The sequence below is a fragment of the Nomascus leucogenys genome, chromosome 5 (assembly GCF_006542625.1).
Source record: "Nomascus leucogenys isolate Asia chromosome 5, Asia_NLE_v1, whole genome shotgun sequence".
NCBI classification, from domain to species: domain Eukaryota; kingdom Metazoa; phylum Chordata; class Mammalia; order Primates; family Hylobatidae; genus Nomascus; species Nomascus leucogenys.
The window spans coordinates 98011305-98028044 of record NC_044385.1 but is presented as its reverse complement, the minus strand read 5'-3'; positions in this window follow the sequence as shown (position 1 = coordinate 98028044).

Sequence of the window (16740 nt, the reverse complement as noted above, 5' to 3'; positions counted from 1 at the left end):
TTTAATGATCACAATAACTATTACTATCTCTATGAGAGTATTAATTAAATGATTTCCTTAAAAAGTGTTGTTTCATTTAGCCTTTTCCTAACAAACTAATTCAAAACTTAAAGGGTTAAAACAACAATTTATTGTTCCTCATTATTCTATGGGTTGATTGACTGGGGTTTTTTTGCTGGTCTTGTCCATGCTCACCCAAGTGGGTGCAATTGGTAGGCAGGTTGGCCCAGGGTGAGGGCCCGCAAGGATGTCTTTCATCCAGGGTGTTTCTCAGCAAGATGACCTCAGGTGCAATGGAACTTATATTTTTCAGGAAGAAAGAAAATTATTCAATTTTTAGTGTTATTACAGTTAGTATTGTTAACATAAATGAAATCAGTTAATGGGACAGTAAGTTTGAATGTCTTATGTGTGGCGCTTCTTATACTTTATGTAAATTACAGAGAAGCTTCCTTTTACCATCAAGGGCATTTGCACCCATTTTACAAAATATTTATAAGAATCCATATGTTTTAAAATTAAGAAGGAGTCAGGAGACCTGGATTCTGAAGATTTGCTGAATAAATGCATCTGCCATGAACTGATGATGTTACTCTGAGTCATTTGATTCGATTGTCCTAGATATTTTCCTCTGCGAGACAAACGTTTTTAATTCAGTTACCTGTAGCCTCTCTTTCACCTCTAGAGTTCTACTGCTTTTGTAATGATGCTACTATTTCAAATTACTCTAGAAGTTAAATTCAGTGCTTCAGAGGATAAGTATATGGGTAAAAAAATTCATGCCCTTCAGTAAAAACAAATTGGCTGAACATCTTCACATGAGTTGTTTCTGGCCTCACCTGGATCCTGAGCCCCAAAATCTTATTCACATCATCCACCTACCCCACCCCATCCCTGTTTATAATGATATTTTTTTCCTTGTGTTATATACAACTTGTCAGTTTTATGTTTCATTCAATATTAAGTCCTTAATGACACAACTTCCATTTCAACATCATTTCTTTGGAAAATATACTTACAGAGGTCTGGGAAAACTGTGATAAACAGAGAAGACAATTTATATATGTATCTATTGTTTATTTTACCTAAAATTACTATTACTTTGCTAGGGCTGCCATAACAACATATCACAGACTGGGTGGCTTCAACAACAGAAACTTATTTTCTCCCAGGTTTGTTTGGGGGCTGGAAATCCAAGATCAAGGTGTCAGCAGTACTGTTTTTTCCTGAGGCCTCTCCATGGCTTGCAGATGGCCACTGTGTCCTTACATCATTATGTCCCTGGTGTCTCTTCTGTGGCCAAATTTCCCTTTTTTTTTTCCCAGACAGGGTCTTGCTCTGTCTCTCATGCTGGAGCAAAGTGGCACCATCATGGCTCATTGCAATCTTGAACTCCACAGCTCAAGGAATCCTCATGCTTTAGCCTCCTAAGTAGCTGGGTCTACAGGCACACGCCACTGCACCCAGCTAATTTTTTATTTTTTGTAGAGACAGGTTTTCACTATGATGCCCAGGTTGGTCTTGAACTCCTGGGTTCAAGTGATCCTCTTGCCTTGGCCTCCCCAAGTGTTCAGATTACAGGTGTAAGCCAGTGTGCCCATCCTAAATGTCCCCTTCTTATAAGGGCACCAGTCAGATTACATTAGGACTCATTGTAACAGCATCATTTTTACTTTATCACTTCTTTAAGGCCCTGTCTCCAAACACAGTCCCATTCTGAGATACTGGGAGGTTAGGGTTGTAACATTTAAACCTTGGGAGGACATATTGTGGCCGTAACAAATACTTAACATATTGTTCTTATTTATTTGTCAATTTTGATTAGGTCACATTTAATATTTAAAAATGATGTCATTAGAAATAATTGTTTTTTTACATTTAAAAATGAATGCAACTAGAAAGAAGTCTGCATCAAGATTTGCATTTGTGGCTAGTCCAGGTCCAAAAATGTTGCTTTCAGTTTGTCCAATTACAATCTATTCAAGTCAAAAATGAAAGATGAATTCCTATCTTAAAACCATTGAACTTACCTGTGTAAACAATTCCTTATCTGTAAATAAAGTTATTAGATTACGATAGCACCTCCCCTATCTTGAACCAGAAATCAGAATCTCTAAGGTTGAGGTCCATATTTTTAACAGCACCCTGGTGATTTTGATGTACATATAACCTTGGGAGTCATTAGATTAGACAAAATAGTGATACCTAAATATACTCATCATTAATTATTCATTTTTAAAAATGAAACAGTGAAAATACACATCTAATCTCTTATATCTGAATGGAAGTATAACAATTCTACTTCTCTGCTTTTCTGCACTGAAAGAGAAAACAGATAGAACCACGTGTTAGCTGGAAATGGGATTTCAGTGGAATTGCCGCGTAGTTGTTCTAAAGCAGCATAAACATTGTATATTAAAACAATGGTAAACAAAATGAATGTTTAAATATTGTAGTTATTTAATGCGAAATTTTGAATTAAGAGTACAATTTTTCTAAAATAATTCTTGGTTTGTTTTCTGGAGTGATGTATTCTGTAGATAAGTAGCTCTATAACTGTTCTTTCCATAGACACTTGAGTGGGCAATGCAATATAGTATAATAGGTAAGAATGTGGGCCTAAATGATGTAGACCATTGGCTACTACAAATGAAAAAAAAAATAGAATACTTTGGGCCAATAGCTGTTATTAATTAATTACACCTTTAACTACTTCTATGCTTATAAATCCAGACATATGTGAAAACATGCACATTTAAACTCATGCATTTCTAAATTATTTTGGTGAACTCCTCATGGATGTTAAAATTATAGAACTTTCTGGGTAGAATATAGCTTAGAGGACATTTAATCTGACTATTTTCTTTACAGGAGAGGAAACTGGGGCACAGAAAATTGTGTCATCTGAGTTAACCCACAATCCAGATTATTTTTCTTTTAAACTCTGAGTTTGTCTGTCTTGTATGCCATTCTTCCTTGGTCTTGAGCCTTGATTTTTGAAAATTGCTAAGATACATGTGTTTTATCTTGTGTATATATATATATGTGTGTTTGTGTGTGTATATATTAAGTATAGGTATGTATATGTTATAGTTTTATTAGGTACAGATATATATTTATTCACTCAGCAAATCTTTAGAAACCAAGTCTCCTCCTTCATTTTACCACATATGACTTTACCAATATTTTATAAAATGGGTGCAAATGCTCTTGCTGATAAACAAGGAACTTGAATGTAATTTACCTAAGTTGTAAGTACAGCAAACAAAAGATTCAACTTACTGCCCCATTAACTGACTTCACCTAAGTTGAAGATATTATAATAATATTAAGAGTTGAAATAATTTTCTTCTCCCCTCCCTGCACATATATATATGTATATATATATCTGTTCCCAATAAAACAAGATAAAATAAAATTACAGATCAGAAGTTCCAAATGCGTAACCTGCAATTGGGCTTTGCTTGTCGCACACTGTTAAAATATTTTCCATATTAGTAGTCAGTATTTGAAACGTGTGAGATTTCATATAAAAATACACATTAAAAACATCTTCTGAAAAAAAAAAAAAAACAACCTAGATCTGGCAATCCAGAGCCCACATATCTTCCTGGTAAACCATCAGGAGAAAACGGGCAGCAGTTGCCCCTCCTCAGACAGGGCATTTGCCTTCCAGTTCACCTTGGACCCACTGAGTCCACGAGGCTGAGACCAAGGGTCAGTTCTCTTTTTCCTCACTCTTTCACTCTTCTTTTTCTGATAGAGTTAACAGGGACTGGGAATACTTCTTATACTCACTGGTCTTTCGAAATTAGGGGAAAAAAAGCATATTTCAGAGAAAAAAAATGTTCCTTCACATCTCCCAGTAATTCATTTAGATTTTGCATCTAGTACTTGGGTCCTTTAAGTGTACAATGCATGCCAAAGTGCAATGGTTTCAACTTTTCTTCTACATCATCACACTTGAGGTCAGCACAGACTCCTATTAGTAACCATGATGGTACTTTGAGATGGGTGGTGGGAGGTGCCCAAGGAGAAGTATGTTAGCATTGTAGGCAGGTAAAGGCAGGGTGAGTGAAGCCTGAAAAATTCCTTTCCTCTTTTGATCTACTTCTCTGGGAAGGATGCACTTTCCCCCTGCTCTTTCTATTTAAAAATTACTGTCCTCTAGTATCGCTTTAAAATAGAATTTCAGCTCTAAAACTCCTCTTTATATATAATGTGAAACTGAATATCTACTCCTAAACTAGATATTCTATTGTGTGTTCAATTTTGTTAGTCACCATTAGTATATACATGACCTCTTAGACTAAATTCACTTTTTAAATATTCCCAACATTTTTTAACTCTTTGATTTTGGAGAAATTCCTTTGCTTTATTAAAAGGAAAGAATAAGCTTATCTAAGTGAAAAAATCAGCATTGACTTTACTGAAAGTTTCTGGAGATAATACAAACCATAAGATCAAAAGATGAATGGCTGGGGGGAAGATCCAAAATTCAGTAAGCATGACCTGGAAAGCTCAATTAAAATCACAAAATAAATACTCTTAACGATCCACACCACCACACCACTATGAAAGCATTTCCTAGGTTAGAAAACTGAGCTTTCACAACTCATAGAAATAAATACCTCGCTAATTTCCTCAGTTGTCTTTCATTTAACAGAGCCCAGGATGCCATTAATGTCATTGCACTGGAAGGAAATTCCAAGCACTCCATAAAAGTTCATATTCGGTTGAACTTCAGATATACCATTTTTTTAAAGCAAATGTAAAATAAAATAACCATTACTAGATTTAACTTTTTATCTTAGGACAGAATGCTGCCAATTAATGGCCTGGAAGTCAAAATCGATATTCAGTGAAGCCTTACTAGTTATGGATGAGATTATTCAAAGAACTACCTTCAAAGTTTTAAACATTCCCACATCAACTCATGACATTAAAACCTGTACCTTTCTGCTGCGGATCTCTCTTAGTAGCAAATCCCTTTAATGGATCCTGCATCTGGGTCTATAACAATTAAATTGCTTTCAGCTCAATTGTTTGCTTTTAAATGAATTGAGAATCTTTGATTATGTATAAATTCAAGAAGACAATTGTTACTTATAAACAAAGTAACCTGACCATTCCATAATTCTTTTCTTCTTTTAAATAAAGTTGTTTGGGGGTGGTAGACTGGCTAGCTGCTGAGAATTCTTAAAGTTAACCATCTATGTTAGAAATAAATTGCAATTTTTGTCCAAATAATAAATCTCAAAAAATAATAACAGAAAAAAATAACAGAAACAATATTAACTGTTATTAAAAGCTACCTGACTAATTATGTTAACACAGACAATAGTAGCAGAGCTGGGCATGGTAGCTGAGGTGTCAGGACAGATTCCTGAGTCCATGGAACCAAAAGAGGGCTAGGACCAACTCATGCAAAGGTTTTTGGCTTATTTGTTCTTGCTGAAGGTCTTGAAAAATCTTTTTCCCTAAACTTATTTCTTGCAGCTCTGAATTCAACTTCAATATTAAAGGGTAACTTTATTATAGAAGCCATAGAACAATGGAGGTGGAAGTGTGGCTATAGGTAGCTGAATTAAAAACATCTGTCTCACAGATGAAAATATCCAGGCAAAGGGAATTTAATAACTCAAAGTAACACCATTGGTTCATGGCAGGTACATTCATTCAGCAATCTTTAGAACCCAAGTCTTCTGACTTCTTCATTTCATCTCATCTGATGTCCTTATACATATTTTATAAAATGGGTACAAATACTCTTGCTGATAAACCGGAAATTTCATGTAATTTATATGAAGTATACACACCACACACAAAAGATTCACATTTATTGGTCCCGTTAACTGACCTCACCTAAATTAAAGATACTGTAATAACGCTAAATGTTGAGTAAAAGTAATTTTCCCTCTCTGCCTTGCTTAGAAATGATTTGTAGAACTTATTTGGATGATGGGTATCCATTTAAAAGGAGGAAAATTTGAACTACTACCTTCGTCCTAAGCTATATGTAAAATTATGACTTTGTCCTAGTGTGATCCTCATCTACATGCATAGTTTTCCTCAAAGACATCTTTTATATTTATCACCATGGAAGAATGGTTGCTGCCCTGGATGTGTGCCTGACCACCATGAAAATGGCAGATGCATTTCCAGAAGTTACGTCTTGAATTTTTTTCTTTGTATTTTCTTACTGCCTTTCATGCTATTAGAATAGTAACAGCCACTTTTAAAGTAGCAAAGTCCTGATTCAGAAGTGAAATTCTATAAAGCCCTTCAAATAGTTCACATGGTTTGAAAGAATTAAGCCAGCTCAGTGGAGTGGAAGTGTTACTCCCTCACTCCCTGTGGTTTCTGAAAAGCCATTAGCAACACATGTCTCCTTTGAAGCATTTATGTTAACTTTATTTTCTTTGGTTTGTTTCCCAGTCTTGCTGCCTTTCTTACAAATAACACTCGCAAAGATAAACTTAACTGCACATAATGAGGAGAAAAGTTGTCTGGTTCCTTTGTGGCGTTACAGTTGCCAAATGGCTAAGAGGATGACCAGCAATTGCACGCTCAGTCAGTGGGTCAGAGAGACAAAACCGTGGTGTCAGTACTGACCGTCACAGAAGCATCATACCCGGAAAATGCACGTTCGAAATGCTATATAGTGGTGTTTCTGTGAATACGTTTTTGGAAAGCCGAATTTAAAATGTGTATATATGTACCTATACTTCAATACAAGTGATAGTGATTCAGCTTTTCATTTGCCCAGCTTCCCTCCACATATTTAACAAAACCATAATTTGTTAATAGTATTACTTTTCACCACTCATTATTGTGTCTTATCTCTAGAACTTAAAGAAGATTCATTTTTATTGAAATCATTTCCAGTAGGGAAAAACTAGGTCATATGCCATGCCAGGACCAAGACTTGAAATGAGATTTGACATAACTCATAAGCCATATTTTTATGTTAATCAATTAGAATTTTGAGGAGTGAATCTCCTCCAGCAGAATGTGTTAATGCAGCTATTCTGGGGAAAAGAGTGAAAAGAGAATGCTTCTAGGAAGATTGCTTGGGAGGACAATCAAGTGGTGTCCCTGCATGTTAAGAGGTTTGAACACACTGAGAACCAGAAGAGGCAAAGACTTTACAGAAGAGTCGGAGCACCCAAATAAAAGAGGGCAAGAACGGGACAGACCAACTGTGTTAAAATGAATGACTTTGTCATTACCAGGAATACTGTCATTGACATGAGGATGCAGTTATAATAATCATATTTGGACGCACTAGACATTTCTTCAGACAAGATAACCTTTGAAAGTCACAGAGTTGCCTCTCTCAAAAGAAGGGAACAAGAATAGATGAGGAACTATTTTATGGTGAATTTATGTTGACTTGAGTAACATCAACCTCTGTTCTACCTACTCTAATTTTTCTACCCAAAATATGTATAATAATGACATAGTAGTAATGCAATTGCTGGATGAGGGGAAAAAACAGTCAATGAGGAATAAAAATGAAAGAAAAATTGAAAAGGAGTAAAAGAAATAAAAGTATTTTTTGTATTCAATTACATTGTATTTCACTTGAATAAATATCACTAATTAAACAATAAAACAAATTATGTAAATATCACTTCAAAAAAATCCCCTTCCAGGTGCATTTATCTCATTTAAACCTAACAATAATCTCAATTGTTTCTTTAGTTTTCAGAAAGATGAGGAAATGAGCAGAGATTAGTTAATGACTTGGCCAAAGTCTCCTTGTTAATGAAGAGAATAAAAGAAAATGCATGATCTCATTGATTTGTATCTCATAAAACTAAATCTCATTTTTTTTTAATCACAGCAAAATATGCTTCTAATACTAATGTTTATATGCATCACAATCTATATAAGACACTTAGGTTTAGTGTGAAACAAAAATTAAAAGAACTCCACAAAAATCAGGGGCCAGAAAAGGCGATTTAGAAAGCCAGGCCTTGTAAGGATCCTGTCATACATCCAGGTGTATTGCCCAGATGGCACAGGTATAAAACCTGTGAAATGGGAAAAATGAGATCGTGAGTGCCATTATGACTGTTCTACATCTATAATACATTTATCCCAAGAGGCAGTTGTACAGCTGTTAACATATATGGGCTTGTATTTTCACTTGTACTTGCAAAGATATTTAAGATTTATGGTGATGGGTATCTTTCCTCTATAAAGACTGCAAAATAAGGAAATTTACCAAGGGTATAATCAGGTGATGAGTTGTATTTGCCAAGGATTATTACAGCAAATGAATAAGTAAGATAGTAAGGCTTCTTCATCATAGGAACCATCTACAGAAGAAGTAAAAATAAAATTTTTGTTACTTAGTTGGTTTATTCTGTTATTGTGTTGTCTTTCATTAACTGTACTGCAGAAGAAATGGAAACATTTTCAGAGGAAAGGCATTTAAATATACATCTAACTTGAAAGCACTTTTTGAGCTCTAAGTAAGAATTTTTCAACCATAAATGGCAAAAACTTTTTTGCAGGGGTAAGTTATGATATTGCTATTGCACAATTTTAGTTAAAAATATAATTTTACCAGTTTACATGGTTTTAAAGTGATGTATGTTGAAACTTTCTCTTAAAAAGTCTTTTAAAATAAATATTGGAGGTAGTATTAGTTCCCATTCTTACTATAACAGCCACAAACTTAGTGGCTCAAAGTAACACAAATTTATTATCTTATGGAGATTAGACGTTGAAATGGGTTTTACTTGGTTAAAGTTAAGGTGTCATCAGGGCTGTGTTCTAGAGGATAATTTGTTCTCTTCCCTTTTCCAGCTTCTAACAGCCACCTGTATTTCTTGTCTCCTGGCCCCTTTTCCCATCTTCAAAGCCTGAAGCATGGCGTTTTCAAATTTCTTTCTGACTTTGCTGCCTCCCACTTTTACTCTTAAGGATCCTTGTGATTATATTAATCCCACCTTGATCATCCAGGATCATCTCCCCACCTCAAGATCTTTAACTTAATCACACTTGCAAAGTCTCCTTTGCCATGCAAGGTAGACATTTGTGGGTTCTGGAGATTAGGATATGGACATCTTTGGAAGGCCATTATTGTGCCTACCACAGAGAATGAATACATTTTACTTTCTTATGAAAAATTGATTTATCAGCACTATCACCTTTATATCCTAGCTGAAATTTTAAAAACTTGAAGTATATGTTCTATCTCAGTATCACAAGTTCAGTGTTGAATTCCAGATCCTATGCAGTGGTTGACATATTTATAATGGTCAAAAGTGTTTGTTAGATGATGAAAAACAATTCTCAAGAAAGGGAGCAATGTGTTCAGATTTTAGCTCTTCTCTCCGTCGTAATCACAGAATTAGAATTCAGCAAGTGCTAGGCAGAATATCAGTGTTCTTTAAGAGATGCTTTCTCTGTTTTTTTACTTAGCAGCTCCCATGATTATCAGGAAATAAATCAACTGTCAGCAGTCATAGACAGCTATTTAAATCTGAGGTCTGAACATCTTAATTGGTACATTAAAAGTTAAAGAGCCAGAGTCATGTTAGATACATAAAACTGCTTATGTGCATATAGTACAGTATTCCATGGTTAAGAAAGCCTCACATTGTTTTCTGCATTGAATTAACTTATCTTGAGACTTTTATTTGGAAAAATTAAGAAAACTAGAATTAAAATATTAGGAAATTTTGCAATACAAAGCAATTGTCCAACTGCCCGTGGCAAACTGAAAACACTCAAAATTAGTAAACAAAAAGCATGTCTGTTTTTAGGCATTGTAATTACACATCAAAATTGTCCTTTAGCGTGCCTGACCTGAGAATCCATGGTTGTTTACATTCAATGTAATTATGCTCAGTATACTTTCTTTTTTATTTAACATTTTTGGACCAAATAATTTATTTTTTGAAATGGGCATGTTAAATATTGGAATCATCTCACTTTTTGGAATCTGTATGGACTTTGAGATCATTTTGACAAGACTTTGCACATAGAATTCTTCAGGTTGCTTTCACTTCCTTTAAAACCACAATCTTCGGGGCCATTAATATGGATATGAGTTCTTTGTGCCATAGAGTGAGTTGCTGAGAAAGAGATCCTACTCATCCATTAGATACACAATTAGTTTTGGACAATGTAATTCCTAAATTCTAAAGTCTCCTTTAAAATCCATTAAGATACTAGCCTCCCAAACTAGTTAGTTTCACTAAGAAACAGTTTTACAACCTATCCAATTAATGAATAATAGCCTTACTAACATCCAGTAAAACTATCTCTGTCTATATTTCCATGTTATTATCAGGTATCATGCAGAAACTTAATTTATAGAACAGATTATTATTTTAAATATTATTTTAGGGTACCAAATAATCAGTGAAATCTTGAAAGTTATAAGAACTTTAAATTTTGTAAACTATTTTTTTAAAAGCATTATTTAATTATATCCTGTAAAAGATAGTAAATATGGTGTTAAACGGGTTCTTAGGTCAAATTTTGATTTAATAATGGAAGTAGCAATTTTTTCTCCATTGAACACATTTTTAACAGAGGTAATTATTCATTTCGCAAAAATTCTTTTTGTATTCAAGTTTCCCCATAAACTAAAGATGTTTGAATGTGGAATATTCCCATGCCAACTACTCAATTAAAAATGTGTGGGTTATCTATTTTTGAGATAATTTATGTCAATTTTAAAATCCTGGGTTAATTAAATTTGACCCCACATCCCAGCATGTTATTGGATATTTATTTAAGGAATGCAAATAAGTTTAAATCTAATCTTAATATTAACCACTGCTTATGTAATTAAAAAGTAGAATTGACAAGGGAATGCATTTTTAAGTATATACACACATACACGAAATGTCTGTGATAATCCATAATACGCCCTTCTACATGTGGGGATAATTTTTAAAGTTGGTGAAATGGAGTTGTCACTGGTTATTTTTATAATTGCTTAAAAGCAACTTTTTAGACCTTTAAAAAAAATTTTCCTGACCACAGGTGCTCATTAGACTATTTATATTGCAATTAAACATAATATTTTTATTGCAAAATACCAACTTTACTTTCCCAGTGTTATATAGTTACTAGAATATTACCTCCAGTTCTTATGGGGGCATATTTGTTCTCTTTAGAATAGCCAGAGAGCAGAACTGATTATCAAGTGAAGAGTTGCAACCACTCTGCAAACATTCCCTGACTTTGCAATGTAATAGTTGCATATTTTATAAAATCATGTATTGCTTTATAAAATGATTTAAGGCAATTGCTTACCAATATATTTTATTCTATTTTAAAATATTAATTTGAATGTATCCAATAGCACATTTTAGTTTCATATTTTCACTTGTCTACTGGATTTATGACATTCTTCACATTTTAATCGTACACATGCTATCTTTTCAAATGAAACTTTTTAGCAACATTATTTAATTTTTAAATACACTCCTTCCCAAAATTGAAAGTTTTAAAATATTATATATCTATATAGATACATATAATAATGCTCTCACTAAATTCAGAATAGCCATTGAATATTGCAACACATTGGCTACCACATTCTTGCTAAGTATGTGATATGAACCATGACATTACAATCTTAAAACTGTAACAAGAATGAGTTATGTTTGTACTATTTCCCATTCTCATTATATTCTTTGTCACACAATGAATTAATGTTGTGCCATTTTCTATTCTCATTACAATCTTTTCCTTATGAATGGGGTATCAGAATTTTAATGTCTTTTGTAATCTGTGAAATATAGTAGTATGTTTTGTTATACTACTATGACCTTGCTAATATTTTGCATTTTGATTGGTTAGCCCAAGCTGTAATATACAGGGTAAGGTTAGAGTGATTGGCCAATGAAATAATTCTTATTGTTTTTGACCATTTTAATAAAATGAGTTTAAGAAACACTTTTAAAACCTTAATTTTTACATGCTTAAAAAATGATAACCTTGGGATAACAGGCAAGTACATTTCTGTTTAGAAACCACATAATGACTTTTCCACATAAATTGAGTGTAATGTAGATTATTTCAGATTATAAGAAAATGTTAAAAATGTGTATTCCCACAGATTGCATTGCTCTTTTATTTACTTTTTTTCTGGTTTGAATGCACATAAATGTGCATAACTAAATGATTTCATTGTTTTGTCTATGCCTTTATCTACACCTTCCTGTCAGCTGGTCATTTGAAAAGTTGTACTGATGCTAAATATTTTTTTGCTTTTCGCTATTATTGTTATATGTTGTAAATTTAAAATCTTGTCTTATATTTCCTCAGGTTATAAAGTATTTCTGTACAATTTCTAATAAAATAATATTTTTAAGAGAATGATTTTGAGATAATTAAAATCCAGACTTTTTTTTGCCCCTAAGCTTCTTTTATAAGATTGTTTCTAATTGACGTTGTCACATTTATATTTATACCTTCACTTGTCCTAACCTTGTTTGGAAATAGATGTTCACAGCATGGGACATACTTGATGTATAAGACTGGCTGCTTTTAGAAGAAAGTTTATGACTGACAGGTATATTGCTATATGTTTGTTGGGGGTTTGAAAACAATACATAAAGTTACAGAGGAATAAACAAGGCAAATACATGGGCAGTTGGAAGTGAAAATTGTAACTAATGTAAGATGTCTTATTAGAGCATTCATTTATATACTGCATTCTAACTACTTTTGGGGAATAGGACTACAACAATGGTAGAGCCATAGATGGAGAAGGGGAAGATAAAATACCAGTTCAGTAAACTGCGATGGTCTCATGTTTTAATGAGTGCCCAGACCACTTGGAAGTTATAGGCAAATTCTCAGTATATCATAGACACTAAGAAATTCATCAAAATTTTGTCTTAAGTTATTGTTCAAACAAGTATTCCTTTGGCCCATTCTGTTTCATTAAATAGGATGTTAGTGACAGCCTTTTGATGGTGAAATGGAAGTATCCAAGAGTATTTTTTATTTCTAGAGTCCCAATTTTTGAAAGTTGCTTATAAATATTTAAATAAGTTGCTTCATTTATTTTAATTACCTTCTTTTTCTGATTCAAATACAAGAATCTGTATTTTGGTACTACATTTTACAACCTGTAATTGTTCTTTTCTTCATCCAGTCATTCAAAAACACTTATGTGTGATTATTTCTACTGAATGTAGAGCTATATATTGTAACTTCTAATGCATTGATCAATTTTATTAGTAAGAAAGAGTGATCTGTTGCTCAAGAACTGGAACTATTATCTTTATGCCATTTATATACACAGCAATTTCCGGTATTCATGTTAGCAAAAACAAAGCTTTCCCAAAGGCTTATGATGGCACTTACAAAATATAAAAGAAAAAGATTCAGAGACAAGAAAGTTCATTTTATTCACAATCTACTCTAAACCTGCTATGTCAAATCTGAGAATTTCCTTACTCTTTGGGAGAATAAAAGAACTTTATCACGCTTAAACATCTTTAAGTGTGCATGAGGCTACTTCTTTCTAGTAAATCTTTTATTCAGCAAATCATCCATTCTTCAGAAATAATGTAGATTTTTCCAGCAATTACAAGTTTAAAGTTTAGCTTCACATATTTTAATGCCTTTTATTGTTTATAGTTGGAGTACTCTAGTTTGCTGAATTCTGTTAAAGATAATGCAGGTATCTTGTCTATTTTTCTAACTTCAAAATATCTTCGGTATGCAATATTTATTTTAACTTTTTGTATTGGCATTTATCATTCACTATTTATGTTAAACATTTTAAGGTAAATTATGTCACTTTTTTTGTCTTCCTTTAAAATAGTAAACATCATAGGGGTTTATTACCACATTTTTTCCTTGTTCATTTTTGAATGGCTCTTAAGTTTTTTCATTTCCTTCCAAATTGACATTTCATTAAATGAATTTCTAGATTTTTCAGAGATCAGCATGCCTAAAAAAGAGTTGTCAAAAAGAATTTCTTATACTTTGTTGATGAAAAAAATATTGGCTAACTTAAAAATCAAATCCATGCATCAAATGGAGTAGTAAAGAGAAATTAAAGTATAATCATGGACAAATCAAGTCATACTCAGATCTTCATTAAAATATAATTTGCAGGATAACTTCAAGATGCCTCAACAGTTATAGTAGCATCTAGGGATCAAGCTACTCAATAATGATACTTGTTCAAGTTGTCCTATATGATTAAGAGACAACAAATTGTCATGGTATCTTGCTTAGTTTCACTTAAGGCCAAATTTTGCCTTGGCTTGACCTCAAGGTTTCCATGAACTCTAACAAAAGTCATGAATACATATCAAGGAAATAATTTATTTTCAAATGGAATAAAGAGAAAATGAAAGCATCGTGTGGCTGCTGCCTTTTAGGTAAATAAGCATATATGGTGATTATCTAAAATGTAACAGACTTAGCCATGTTTTTCTAGATTGCATGCCTAAATAGTGATAAGATTTAACATGGTGTTTATCTGTTTCTATTCTGCTAAAAGAAAAATGGCTAAAATTTCTTTTTTTTAAATTTTTTATTATTATACTTTAGGTTTTAGGGTACATGTGCACAATGTGCAGGTTTGTTACATATGTATCCATGTGCCATGTTGTTTTGCTGCATCCATTAACTCGTCATTTAGCATTAGGTATATCTCCTAATGCTGTCCCTCCTCCCTCCCCCCAACCCACAACTGTCCCCGGAGTGTGATGTTCCCCTTCCTGTGTCCATGAGTTCTCATCGTTCAATTCCCACCTATGAGTGAGAACAAGAGGTGTTTGGTTTTTTGTCCTTGCGATAGTTTACTGAGAATGATGTTTTCCAGTTTCATCCATGTCCCTACAAAGGACATGAACTCATCCTTTTTTATGGCTGCATAGTATTCCATGGTGTATATGTGCCACATTTTCTTAATCCAGTCTATCGTTGTTGGACATTTGGGTTGGTTCCAAGTCTTTGCTGTTGTGAATAGTGCCGCAATAAACATACGTGTGCATGTGCCTTTATAGCAGCATGATTTATAATCCTTTGGGTATATACTCAGTAATGGGATGGCTGGGTCAAATGGTATTTCTAGTTCTAGATCCCTGAGGAATCGCCACACTGACTTCCACAATGGTTGAACTAGTTTACAGTCCCACCAACAGTGTAAAAGTGTTCCTATTTCTCCACATCCTCTCCAGCACCTGTTGTTTCCTGACTTTTGAATGATCGCCATTCTAACTGGTGTGAGATGGTATCTCACTGTGGTTTTGATTTGCATTTCTCTGATGGTCAGTGATGATGAGCATTTTTTCATGAGTTTTTTGGCTGCATAAATGTCTTCTTTTGAGAAGTGTCTGTTCATGTCCTTTGCCCACTTTTTGATGGGGTTGTTTTTTTCTTGTAAATTTGTTTGAGTTCATTGTAGATTCTGGATATTAGCCCTTTGTCAGATGAGTAAGTTGCAAAAATTTTCTCCCATTCTGTAGGTTGAAAAATGGCTAAAATTTCAAAGATTAACTTTAGTGATAAAGGATTAATTATATATATGCATATTCACCATGGGTCAAGATGGATTTTTCTTACCAGATTAGAAAATAATAAGTTTAATTTTCATGAATGTTAATAAAGCCAGCATTTTTTAGTTTTTTTCTTCATGCCAGCCACTCTTTTTTTTAATATACACAATTAATAAATTTTCACAACAGTTATCCAAAGTAGGAACTATTGTTTTTGCTCTTTTACAGATGAGGAAACTAAAGCATAAAAAGAAGTAATGTAAATTTCCCAAGCATACACAATAAATAGGTGGTGGATATGAACTTTGAGCCCAGATAATGTGGCTTCAGAGCTCTTGTTCTGAACCACGAACCCACCTTCCTAAATCAAGAAAATATGTCACTGGTAAAGCTGTTTTCCCATTTGTAGTATCAGCTGAAAAAGCCCAGGTACATTATTTCCAAATTCAGGGATCTGTGCCTTTAGGAATTAAATGGCCACTACGCAAACCACATGTAATTCCCCAAATATGTTTTGAAATATTTCCTAATACATTTTCCCTTCTCAGCAAACATCTTTTTTTTTCCTGCAGTCTTTTTTCTCTTAAGGCAAAGATGAGAGAATATAAAGAAAATAATAAATGTAATACAAAGGAAATCCTTCTTTAACAGGAAGGGTATAGAGAGTCTTCTTTTTATCTAGGAGAGAGAGAGAGAGAGAGAGAGCCAGGACAATCAATTTTCCAGGAATGTCTTGTTTCCTGACCACTCCGCCCACTCCAGTGAAGTCTGTTAAACAATGAGAATGTTTTGAAGTAACTCCAGGGCTAGTTCCTGTGGACTTCAAGATCATACACTGAGAAAATTTCAAGTTATCTGATTCAGTCCTTTTACCAATATGTGGACCTGAATCCGAGCAGAAATTGTGGCAGGGCGAGGTAGAGAGTGTGAGAGATCCTGACGTCCTTTATTTCTCATGGCCTGCAAATGTCATGAAAGAGATTCAGAGGTTGTCATGGGATGCTATGGGAGTCTCAGAGAGTATCTGAGTGTGTCAGCCAAGAGAAAGCCACCATGTGGCGGTGCAAAGGCAGATTCTCCAGAATCATTGGCCAAATAAAGACAGAGTTGAGTTTCAGGGGGCTAAGCCATGTTGGGGGGCTGATGGGAGGAACAGCTGCTTTCTCCAGGAGCCACACTCACACACACACTAGTCCATACAAAAAGAATTCCCACAAGTTATTGCAGCTGGATGACATCC